Below are 14,023 nucleotides of genomic sequence, written 5' to 3'. Positions count from 1 at the left end.
AAGAATATCAAGATCATTTGGGTAGTTATAGCTATGCTAAGAAGGCATATGTAGATAATTATAGCTTCTTACTTATTTTATCTAGTCAATTGAGTCAGTTTAATGCCTGCAGCAACTTTATTTTCCTTGTATATGTATACTTGTTGGAAAAGTCATGGAAAGCACAAAAGGAACTCTCAGGAGTGTCCCCTGACTTTGTTGTGTGAATAAGCTATCTAGTATGTTAGGGAAAATATATCTCATACATGTAGCAGGAAATGACAAGGATTCAGCTTATAGCTCTAATAGAGGACCAATTATTAACAATTTAGATTTTGTACTCATAACTAAATCTTCTTGATGGATTTTTTATAGTGATACACATATTTCTGTGGCTAGACTTCACCTAGAAGACTAATATTGTTAGAATTCCTCTTTCTCTCCAGCCATTCTGGAGAGCAATTTGAAACTGTGGTCAAAAAGTTATCAAACCGTGCACACCCTTTGATCCAGCAATGCTGCTACTGGACTTATACCCCAAAGAGATACTAAAGAAAGGAAAGGGACCTGTATGTGCCAAAATGTTTGTGGCAGCCCTGTTTGTAGTGGCTAGAAACTGGAAAATGAATGGATGCCCATCAATTCAAGAATGGTTGGGTAAATTGTGGTATATGAATGTTATGGAATATTATTGTTCTGTAAGAAATGACCAGCAGGATGAATTCAGAAAGGCTTGGAGAGACTTACGTGAATTGATACTAAATGAAATGAGCAGAACCAGAAGATCATTATATACTTCAACAGTGATACTGTATGAGGATGTATTCTGAAAGAAGTGGATTTCTTCGACAAAGAGATCTAACTCAGTTTCAATTGATCAATGATGGATAGAATCAGCTACACCCAAAGAAAGAACACTAGGAATTGAGTGTAAACTGCTTGCATTTTTGTTTTTCTTCCCGGGTTATTTTTACCTCCTGAATCCAATTCTTCTTGTGAGTCAAGAGAACTATTCAGTTCTACATACATATATTGTATCTAGGATATACTGTGCCATATTTAACATGCATAGGACTGCTTGCCATGTGGGGGAGGGGGTGGAGGGAAGGAGTGGAAAAGTTGGAACAGAAGTGAGTGCAAGGGATAATGTTGTAAATAATTACCCAGGCATGGGTTCTGTCAATAAAAAGCTATAATTATGAAAAAAAATAAAAAAATAAAAATAAATCTATTCAGGTCCTTAAAAAAAAGAATTCCTCTTTCTGGTGATGCAGTTATTTAGGTATTTCTTTCTATATCTATTTTCCAACTTAAGAACCTAAGATAGTGATGTAAAGATTTAATCATCACATTTACTTTTTTATGGGATATTAGTATATGCATGTATTGGGAACACTTCCCATTCATGTAGAAAATCTGGGGAAAGGATTAACAGGAAGATAGTTTTCTATAAATTTAAGGAAGATGGCATTTAAGGTGTATAATCCAAGACACTATTGAGGGAATCAATGTCATATGTGACTTATACTATACCAGGTATTATTATGTGTTTACAATCTGTTTGAAGGAAAGGGAGGAAGGCAAAACAACAGAAACTATGCAAAATTTGTGAATTTCTAAGTAAATAAGGGGGTTCAGTACACAGTTGTGGGAGTTTTGAAAATATACAGGTGATATAAATGACAAGTCAAGTAATGTTTCATAGGAAAGATATCCAAGTCAGATTAGGAATGAAGAAAGCTCTTCAACACTTTTGTGAGTCGCCAGACTCAAGCTCTCTTTCCTGAACACCATTCCCTTATATACATGTTCTCCTTCTATTAGAAAATAAATTTATTGAGTGAGACAATTTTTACTTTTTTATTTGTAACCCCAGGATTCAACATAATATCTAGCACATAATAAGCACAAGATGATTTTATTTACTTTCATTTATTCACTTATTCGCTTAATTTATTTTTTATCTTCTCTTAATGGACTTTGTGTAAACAGGAAATGTTTCCAATTCATAAATGCTTATCTCAAAAGAATGTAATAGGAGATATACAAATCCCTCACTCTGTTATAACAGGGATTCTAGATCTGTTGACTTTCATCGATTGTAGGTAAAACTGGTCCATAGAGCAATATATTTTCAAAGTATAGAATCTTCTGACTCTGCTGTCTCCTTCTTGGTCATCTTTTTGTTCATGGCATCAAAGCCTTGTGTTCTACTCAGAGACTATTATCCTAATGAAGTTAGGAGAACAAGATCAAAGGAAGAAGTACAGTGAAAAATCTCGGCCAGAACATCATTTTTTTTTTATGCAAGTTGTGCTTTTATTATGAGAGGCTCACCAAGATTTTAGATAAGAAGGGAGATGCAATTATTTTTCTTTCTTTGCTAGGATCATCAGAAATGATCAGGCAATATGTCAATATTTTTTTTCTTTCCCTCTATATTCCTCTTTTTAGGCCCAAGGGGAAACAATTAAAAGTATTCAAGTCAATACACATACACAGAATGTCTAGTCAATTTTCATTGACCTGAATTAAATGAGACAGATAATCATTTAAATTTATTTATACCTGTATATTAATCAAAAAAGAATCTACTAAGGCAGGTAGATGGTGCAGTGGATAGAGCAGGAAGACCTGAGTTCAAATTTGGACTCAGGCACTTTCTAGCTGAAAGTTCCTGGGCAAGTCACTTGACCCCAGTTGCCTCACACTCAAAAAGTAATCTACCAGACATTATGGTGGGGGCAGGGGAGTCATGATGTTCTGGCCATAATACTCCTGATTTGTTCTCTAGCCCTTTGGTGATTTTAATGGTTGAAATTTGGGGGCCCTGAAGAAAAAGAAACTGGCACTAGGAAATCTAATTAGAGAGATATCAAATGGGGCCTTGGGATACTCTTTATAGTTCTCATCATAGGTTGTTAAGCCAATTTACCTTTGTATATGACCAAGTTTTGACAATGGAATCTCAAGATAAGATTATAGGCCAAAGAGATTCCAAATTTCATTTCATTGTGAGGATCTAAGAACGTTATTAAATTTTAATTAAATTAAAATTTAAAATTTTCTGGTGATAGATATTCAAATCTTAGCTCAAATAACTACTCCCAAATTATTAGGAATATAAGAAAAGTTCAGGCTTACGTAATTCTAACCTGAATCAGAAATATTTTCACAAGACATGTAATATCATAGAATTGCCTTTACAGAGTGTTGGTTTTTCCTTTATTTTTTTTTTGGAATTCTGTATTGTTTATCTAATTTTTAATTTATGGACCATAACACAAAAAAATTAAAGGCTTTTATAGAGATACCAAAATTGAAAGTCAAATCAATTTAATAAACATACCAAGATTTTCACCTGTTCTTCCAAAGTAATATGTCTATATATAAACATATGTGTAGATAAATACATTTATATACATATAAATGTATTTATCTATACACATATAAAATTAAGTATATAGATCATGAGGAAATAGATGGACACAATAACATGTTTTTAAAGGACAAAACATCCATGATTTCATCAATATGGTTATGTATAGAAATATAGAACATTCTGAGCAATATAAATATTGCTCAAATATTGACCAATTCTTGTCCATGCTGCTCAACAATCCTTTATATACACCAAGTGATTTACCTAATTAGCTGTATATTTTAATCTGAATCATACCCATTATTCATCTATTAGATTTTTCTATGTTGATTTAAGTTGCAGATCACACTTATTGAGTGTTCATTAATTGCAATTTGTATATCCCACAGAAATTCAGGACTTGATATATAATAATATAATAATATAATTATAATGATATGATTTTTAAAAAATAATGGTTTATCTTAATATATATTTAATTAAAACCACTCAGAGATTTCCAAATTGTATTATAGTACCCCATGAAATAAAGAATTCCTTATCATTGGAATTCTTCAAGAAAAATGATGGTTCCTTTTTGCTCGGTTGTAGGGACAGTCTGTTTTAGGAAGGATTTAGATTGTTATATAATATCCCTTCCAACATTTAAATTGTATAATTCTATACCCTATCTTGAGGACATCTTCATTTTATTAGGAAAATCTGGGAGACCAAAAAGCCTTAAAGACCCTTCTCATCAAAAATCAAACTCTAATGATAAAATGTTAATTTACTCAGAGAAATTCCTTTGGGGAAAAAAAGAAAAATCTTTCCTAGATTCCCAGATAGTCTGCAATTACATTATAGCTTATTCCTTTGATACATTTTTTTTGCATTATATATGTCAAATACACACATATCACTGGATCCAGTGATTTCTCAAGTCAAACAACATTAAGTTCTTGGGAATTGTTTATAGTTGCTTCCATTTTTTAAATGTAATGTTTTTTTCCATTATTTTTTCATATTCCCAACGTAACATTATTTTTAAGGAAATACTGTCATCTAAATTCTTATATATTTCTTAAAAGTATTTTCTTCAAAATTGCTACTCATTATCCTCACCTCAATTCCCAAGATTAGTGTTTACTCTCTGGGAACTGCTATGATGCTTTATCAGAAAGGAGGATATCTTGGAAGTTTGACTTAGAAGTATTGGGAAAGTAATTTTTGCTTACTTTACATCGTTATTTAGCAAAACTGTTACCTATAAAACAAGTAAATCATCAAAAATCTTCCAAGATATGGTCCTTTAGTCAAAGTAGTTATGTTAGATTCTATTATTTCACTGTTAACTATATCACAATGACTATAAATTCAATAGTCAGGAGTGTGGCAGTTTTTTTTTTTTTTTTGGTAAATAAGACAAATTTAAATGGTAATAATAGATATATAATATCTACAACAAGTGCACATAATAATCTTCTTCTTAACCCTTCTCCATCAATATCTGGATTTTCTTGCTGAACTTTATCTGCCTGAGTGTACTCTTTGTGGTCTCATCATCTAATCCAACTTTTTTTTTAAATAATAAAAAAGAAAATTACACTTTTAGTATAAATTTAGGGAATAATTTCTTACTTAACTTGGTGGAATAAATCATACAGACATTCAGAGAATCAAGCCCTGAACACTTATTTAATTTTCTGCATTTTGAATTAGGATGAAAGTTTCATAATTGGGGAAGGAATGCAAAAAGAGTAGGTGCTGGGAATTAGTGCAAAAACAGTAATCTTTCAAGCCTAAATAGTTATATGCTGTAATGAGGAAATCAAATTATCATTCTTTGCAGATGATATGATGGTATACTTAGACAACCCCAGAGAATCAACTAAAAAGCTATTAGAAACAATCCACAACTTTAGAAAAGTTGCAGGATACAAAATAAATCCACATAAATCATCAGCATTCTTATATATCACTAGCAAAATCCAACAGCAAGAGATATAAAGAGAAATTCCATTTAAAATAACTGTTGATAATATAAATATTTGGGAATTTATCTGCCAAGGAAAAGTCAGGAACTATATGAGCAAAACTACAAAACACTTTCCACACAAATAAAGTCAAATCCAAACAATTGGGAAAGTATCCAAAACTATTGGATATATTGAGTGTATATAATAAAGATGGCAATACTACCTAAACTAATCTATTTATTTAGTGCTATATCAACTAAACTCCTAAGAAATTATTTTACTGAATTAGAAAAAATAATAACAAAATTCATATGGAAGAACAAAAGGTCAAGAATTTCAAAGGAATTCATGAAGAGAAAAGCAAATGAAAGTAGCCTAGCTGTACCAGATCTAAAACTATATTATAAACTAGTGATCATCAAAACCATTTGGTATTGGCAAAGAAATAGACTAGTTGATAAGTGGAATAGGTTAGGTTCACAGAACAAAATAGACAATTACTATGACAATCTAGTATTTGTAAAACCTAATGGCCCCACCTTTTGGGATAAGAATTCACTTTTTCATAATAACAGTTGGGAAAATTGGAAACTAGTATGGCAGAAAGTAGGTGCAGACCCACACTTAACACCATATCCCAAGATAAGGTCAAAATGGGTTCATGATCTAGATATAAAGAATGATACTATAAACAAATTAGAACATAGGATAGCTTACCTCTCAGATTTGTAGAGGAGGAAGGAATTTGTGACCAAAGAAGAACGAGAGATCATTATTGATCATAAAATAGATAATTTTGATTATATTAAATTAAAAAGTTTTCAAACAAACAAAACTAATGCAGATAAGACTAGAAGGGAAGCAATAAACTGGGAAAATATTTTTTACATCCAAAGAATCTGATAAAGGTCTCATTTCTAAAACATATAGAGAATTGACTCAAATTTATAATAGTTCAAATCCTTCTTCAATTGATAAATGCCAAAAGATATGAACAGACAATTTTCTGATGAAGAAGTTAAAACTATTTGTAGCTACATGAAAAGGTGCTCTAAATCACTATTGATCAGAAAAATGCAAATTAAGACAACTTTGAGATATCACTACACACCTGTTAGATTGATTAAGATGACAGGAAAAGATAATGACAGATATTGGAGGGGATATGAGAAAACTGGGACACTGATACATTGTTGTGGAACTGTGAATGGATCCAACCATTCTAGAGAGAAGTTTGGAACTATGCTCAAAAAGTTATCAAATTGTCATCCTGCCATCTAGGGGAGGGGGTAGGAGGGAAGGAGGGGAAAAATTGGAACAAAGGGTTGGCAATTGTCAATGCTGTAAAATTACCCATGCATATAACTTGTAAATAAAAAGCTATTAAAATTTTTAAAAATAAAAATAAATTAAAAATTTTAAAAAAAAGTTATCAAACTATGCATACACTTTGATCCAGTCGTATTTTTATTGGGACTATATTCCCAAAGAGATCTTAAAAGAGGAAAAGGGACCCATATGTGCAAAAATGTTTGTGGCAGCCCTCTTTGTAGTGTCAAGAAACTGGAAACTGAATGGAGGCCCATCAATTGAAGAATGGCTGAATACATTATGGTATATGAATGCTATGGAATACTATTGTTCTGTAAGAAACGACTAGCAGGATGGTTTCAGAAAGGCTTGGAGAGACCTACATGAACTGATGCAAAGTGAAATAAGCAAAACCAGGAGATCATTATACACAGCAATAACAAGATCATATGATAATTTATTCTGATGAACATGGCTCTTTTCAATAATGAGATTAACCAGGCCAATTCCAATTATCTTGTGATGAAGAAAGCTATCTATACACAGAGAAAGGACTGTGGGAATTCATATGGATCACAAATATTATTTTCAATCTTTTTTATTGTTGTTTGCTTGAGTTTGATTTTCTTTCTCATTTTTTTCTTTTTGATTTGATTTTTCTTGAGCAAGAAGATAATCTATAGATATGTTTGCATATATTGGATTTACCATATAGTTTTACCATGTTTAACATAAATTGGATTACCTACCATCTAGAAGAGGGTATGGGGGGGAGGAAAGGGAAATTGGAACACAAAGTTTTGCAAGGGTTGATGATGAACAATTAGCCATCCATATGTTTTAAAAATTAAAAAGTTTTAATTAAAAAAAGGGAAAAAATAAACATTTCTTTTCTCTTAGAGGAATTCTATTTTCTCTGGCCCTCCACAAACCTGTTTCAAAATGAAAAATCTGCCTGAGAGTATTTGTCACCAAATCCTTAATACATGGACTTCTTATCTGGGTTTTAGCATAGGAGTAAAGTGATTCTTATTAATGTATTAATGTAGGTCTTTCCCTCTTCATTTTTTTCCCAAAACATTATAAGTAATCACTGTTAATAAAAAATATCATAACAAAGGTGGCTTTCTCAATCAATTATAACAATGCCTCACACACAATGGATATTTAATAAATACTTGATTTTCTTCTCCCCTGCATTTTGTGGAGCCACCAGGTCATATATGATCCTAATGATCAGGGAAAGTTCTAAGTTGCTGATCATTTTTTTATCCTCTGTATTTCAAAAAAAATGTGTGGGGTCTTCTATTTGCTCTCCGCAGTGTTGAAGTCACATACAGCTATATTGCAAATTGATTTAATCAATCATAGATTTTGTGTCAAAGAACAATACTTTCAAAGCTATGGATTAGATCAGCAATTATAAGCAGACTTAAAGAACAAAAAGAGACAAAAATGCAGCCATTTTACCGGAAGCAAAGAAAACATAAATTTAAAAAAAATTTCACTGGTTCCTTAATTTTTTAGGAACAGTTCCATCACCTCTTATCCACCCATGAAGCAACCATTTCTATACCAAAATCTTAATATCTGTACACAATTGATCATCTGGATCTCTTGCTTTTTCTGTCAGAAAACTCCATCATCTACTTTTCTCCAAGATAAAAAAAATAAAATCCTTCCAACCCTCATTGTTATCATTCTCATCACTGGAATTATTTCACTGGATGGGGAGAGAATGGTTTCTCTCTACTACCAAAACTCACAATTTAAATAGCCAGTTTTAGCTGTTTTCAAGGTAGGAGTTAGTATCACTACATAAAAATTGTTGAGAGATAGATTTTTACAAAATATTAGGAAGAACTTAATGAAAATTAGGAATAGCTAATAAAGGAGTGGTATCTTCATAGACCAGTCTGCTTCCCATTCTTAGAGGTCTTTAATAAGAAACTCAATAACCAATTAAAGCTACTGTAGAAAGAATAATTCCTCTATATCACAGATTAGATTAGATGACCTTTAAGGACCTTTCTGACTTCAAGATTCTATGGCATTCTTAAAGGGAAAAGTTTTTTTTTTTTTTTTTTTATTATGAGTTTGGAAGTCTCAATTTCTCTGTAAAGGCTTGCTTAAGAAATCTAGCCTCACATGTCATTACTTTATTTCCTCCTGGGAGATTGACAACAAAATTCATGGCATTAGTGAGAGACTAGAATTCACAAAAATATAAACAAAACTAAACTAAACTAAACCTGCAAACCCCTAGCAAACTGATAGATGAAAACTCTGGTATCTGGCTGTATTTTTTAGTGGCTGGGACTCTTACTGAAGAAGAAAAAGACACTATTTTAATTATTGGAAAAGAAGAGGTTGCACCAGATTCCTAATGCAGTTGAGTCCTGACTGAAGAAAGTTCAGATTAGTCCCATCAATCATATTTTCTAGTGGCAGTAGTGAGCTGCCAAATGTTGTTTTATATCAATCCATGTCAACCTCTCTGAGTTGTCATCATCTAATTAATAAGATTGATTTCCAGACAGATTGTTTCGATAAGGGTCTTGTGGCTAGAAAATGCTGCAATTGTAGTACACTTGCACAAACTAAAGGAGGATTTTCAGCCACAAATAGAAAGGTGAAGTTTGTCTTAAACACTCCCTTATTCCTTTTTGATTCCTATCATATTTCATTATTCACTGCCTTTTAAGGTCCTCATTTATGTTAAGATGTTTCCATGCATTTTAGGGCTCCTACTCAAGACTACCCATCCTAGAGAGCATTAATTCATCTTATTTCTATCCTTTTGATCCTCCCCAAAAAACAATCCTTTGTGTCATAATCTCAACTTGCTGATATAGAGCAAATGAATCCCGTTAACAAATTTACATTGGCCAGCTAGGTGGCTCAGTGGATAGAGCATCAATTCTTAAGTCAGGAGGAACTGAGTTCAAATCTGGCCTCAAACACTTAACACTTCTTAGCTGTGTGACCCTAGGCAAGTCACTTAACCCCAATTGCCTCAGTAAAAAAAATACACTTATGTTAATGTCAATAAATAATAAGTGTAATGTTATTTCACTGCAGGTATATATTCCTTTTCCAAAAGAGGAGAAGCAAAGAGGAATTTGAGAAGGCAAAACACTGATGCACAAATTAAGGAGTCAGAATGGCTGAACTGAAGGAAGAAGTAAACAACAATAACTCTTAACAATTTTCAAATCTGTTTTTCAACCTAATGTTACCTGCAGATAAAATAAAAGAGGGGGGAGGGGGCAGAGCCAAGATGGCAGAGAAGACATACTTGTCATTCTACCCTCACTACTAATTACCAAATTCAGCCTATGAAATAGTGCTTGACTGGTAAAATTCATGAATATTGGGAGTACAACAAATTACAAGCTGAAGATAATCTGGCAGATCACCAGAAAAGGTTTGTCCTGATCAAAGGGAGCAGGCCAGCATAGGCAGGGAGGCAGAACACAGAGGCTAGCACACTGAGTGGATCAGGGGCAGGAGCAGTCTCCACAGGTAGAGAATTTGCAGGGAGGACTCTACTACAGATTGGATGCTCTGCTTTGGTTGCAAAGCAGTAGATCAGCAGAGAAATTACACAAATGCCAAAGGTAGAGTTTACTCCAAAGCGCCAGAATTTAATAGGACTTGGCTACACCCACCCAGCACCTGAAGTGACTCAGCATGGACCACAACACAGCTGTGCACCTGCATTCTGCAGTGTGGGGCTTTGACCAGGGCAGCCACAATTCTGCACAAGTTGGGGAAGAGAGGGTGGCTCTGCCCAGGGCAGTGGAACTTCCACTGCAGGGCTCTTCACATAGCACTTCCACATCTCAGCTGCTCTTTGCAGCCCATTTGCAGGACAGCTACTGTCCATCTATTTATCCCTGTTCTGTAGAGGAAGCTGATAACCTCCTTGCTCTGAAGGCAGACCCTAAAAGATTTTTTAAAAATGATTAAAAAAGCCAAGTGAACTCTAACTATTGATAGCTTCTATACAGAAGGAGAGCAGGTTTCCAACCCCAATAAGACTGATAGAAAAGTCTTCAGACAAACTCCCCAAAAGAGGATGTAACCTGATCCCCATCACACAAGGCTCTCCTAGAGCCTCCTAGAAGAAATTATAAAAGATCTTAAAAGAGAGCTAGAAGAAAAATGGCAAAAAGAAAGAGAAGCTTTGCAAGAGGGTACAGAAAAGGCATATAATTCATTAAAAGAAAAAAATTGATAAAGTGGAAAAAGAAAACAACTTCCTGAAATGTGAATTGGAAAAGTTAAGAACTCCCTGGAAAGTAGGATTTGGAATTGGGAAAAGAAAATAACTCAGTAAAAAAAAAATGAAATGGAAAAAATTCCATAGAGCAAAACAACTCATTTAAAAACTTAATTAGACATATACAAAAAGAAATAAACTAATAAAGAAAATAAGTCATTAAAAATAAGAACTGAACAAATAGAAATGAATGATTCATCAAGAATCAGTCAAGCAAAACGGAAAAAAATGAAAAAAATAGAAAAATGTTAAATATCTACTTGGAAAAACAATAGACCTGGAAAATAGATCTAGAAGAGATAATAGCAGGATTATTGGAGTTCCTGAAAATTATGATGAAAAAAAAAAAAAAGAACCTAGACACTATCTTACAGGAAATCATCAAAGAGAACTTCCCAGATGTAATAGAATCAGAAGGTAAAATAGGCATTGAAAGAATTCATCAAACACCTTCTGAAAGAGACCCCAAAATAAGAACTCCAAGGAATATTGTGGCTAAATTTAAGAACTATCAGACTAAGGAAAAAATATTACAAGGAGGCAAAAAAAAATTCAAATACCAAGGAGCCACAATAAGGATCACTCAAGATCTAGCTGCTTCCACATTAAAGGATCGAAGTGCCTAGAATCTGATAATCTGAAAGGCAAAAGAACTTGAAATGCAGCCAAGAATAAACTACCCAGCTAAATTGAGCATTTTCTTCTAGGGAAGAAGATGGGCATTTAATGAAACAGGTGAATTCCATTTGTTTCTAATGAAAAAAACCAGAGCTAAACAAAAAATTTGACCTCCAAATATAGGACTCAAGAGAAGCATAAAAGATAAAAAGAACTCTTGAGAACTGTATTTTTGTTATGGTCACACATAAAGAGCACATGTATAATTTGATTTTAGTGTAATAATACAAAAAAGGGAAGTAGAGGTGAAAAGGGGAGAGTATCAGAAAAAGGGAAAAGGGGAGATAAAAAGAGGGAAATTACATCCCATAAAGAAGCAAAGGAAACCTATCATATCTGAGGGAATTTAGGTAGGGGTAGGAACATTATGTGAACCTTAGTCTCATCAGATTTGCTTCAAAGAGAAAATATTAGACATATTTGGTTTACATAAAAAACTTCTCAGACCTGATTAAAAAGTGGGAGAGAAAAAGGGAAAAGGAAAAGAGTAATAAGGGAAAGGTATAAGTAAGAGGAAGAAACTCAAAGGGAGTGAGAGTGATTCTAAAGAGGGAGAGCTGCATGAAGCAAGTGGTGCCCATAAGTTTAATATTGGGGAAAGGGTAAGGGGGAGAAGAAAAAGCAAAGCATAATCTGGAAATAATAAGGTGGCAGAAAATTCAGAATAAATAGTTTTAACCATAAATGTGAATGGGATGAAGTCTCCCATAAAGTGGAGGTGGATAGCAGACTGGATCTTTATTAATCAGAGAAATGCAAATTAAGACAACTCTGAGATACCATTACACACCTCTCAGATTGGCTAGGCTGACAGGAAAAGATAATACTGAATGTTGGAGGAAATGTGGTAAAACTGGGAATTGATATGTTGTTGGTGGAATTGTGAATACATCCAACTATTCTGGGGAGCAATTTGGAACTATGCTGAAAAATTTATCAAACTGTGCATACCCTTTGATCCATCAGTGTTACTACTGGGCTTATATCCCAAAGGGATCTTAAAGAAGGGAAAGGGACCTATATGTGCAAAAATGTTTGTGGCAGCCCTTTTTGTAATGGCTAGAAACTGGAAATTGAATGGATGCCCATCAATTGGAGAATGGCTGAATAAACTGTGGTATATGAATGTTATGGAATATTATTGTGCTGTAAGAAATGACCAGCAGGAAGATTTCAGAAAGACCTGTAAAGACTTACATGAACTGATGCTGAGTGAAATGAGCAGGATCAGGAAATCATTATATAGTTCAACAACAATACTATATGATAAGCAATTTGAATGAACAGGGCTCTCTTCAACAATGAGATGAAGCAAATCAGTTCCATTTGTTCAATAATGAATAGAACCAGCTACACCCAGCAAAAGAACTCTGGGAAATGAGTGTGAACCACTACATAGCATTTGCAATCCATACGTTTTTATCTGCTTGTATTGTTTATTTCCTTCTCAGGTTAATTTTACCTTATTTCAAAGTCCAGTTCTGTGACGACCATGCTAGCACCCCAGGACACCCCAGAATCATCTGGAGTCAGGATAAGTAAAAGTCCTTAGTCTTTATTCTTGGTCCTTAGATGCAGGATTGAACAAGATGAAAGCATAATCTCTGCCACCGCCTTCTCGCTCATCTACCGCCAAAGTGTGTCTCTGGCTAGTCTTACTCCACCCCCTAGTCCCTCCTACAATCCTCTGTATACATCAATCATTGAGCCAGCACAGAATAGTGGGAAGGACCATTTTCCAAGCATATGCTCATAGAGTATTGTCCAATCGGTAATTAGCCCTAAGTGCTTGAACGGACCTCAATGCAAAGACTCAGAAGTTTCAGCCCTCTACAGGATTCTTCTTGTGTGGCAAAATAACTATATAGATACTTATACATATATTGTATTTAACATATATTTTAACATATTTAACATGTATTGGTCTACCTCCCATCTGAGGGAGGGTTGGGGGGAAAGAGGGAAAAAGTTGGAACAGAAGGTTTTGCCAGGGTCAATGCTGAAAAATTACCCATGTAATCTTTTAAATAAAAAGCTATAATAATAAAATAAAAAAGAGAGAGAGATAAAAAAAGTTGTAGTTGAATTGTATGTCACAAAATTAAAAAAAGCCCAAAACTAGGCAAGACTTCTTTGTGACAGAAGTATGCCTATAGAGAACTATTGCTCCTGAGTGATTTTCTTTATGTGTGCTCTTCTCTATGTGTATGAATCCTTTGAAATGTTTTATGAATCAAAGGAGAAGACTAATGCATGTAAGTTTTTCTACAACCTGAGATCCCAAACAAAGAAAATATTACAAATGTTGGTAATAGTTGGTGACTATGCTAGCAGGTCAATGATGACATGGTCCTCAACATTTAAAGCCCTTGACAATTACGTGGGTATGACTATATTAGATGGAAGTCATGGAACTTTGTGTTCCTGATG

Source organism: Sarcophilus harrisii, chromosome 3 (assembly GCF_902635505.1).
Source record: "Sarcophilus harrisii chromosome 3, mSarHar1.11, whole genome shotgun sequence".
Lineage (NCBI taxonomy): Eukaryota > Metazoa > Chordata > Mammalia > Dasyuromorphia > Dasyuridae > Sarcophilus > Sarcophilus harrisii.
Note: the sequence above shows the minus strand (reverse complement) of the source record.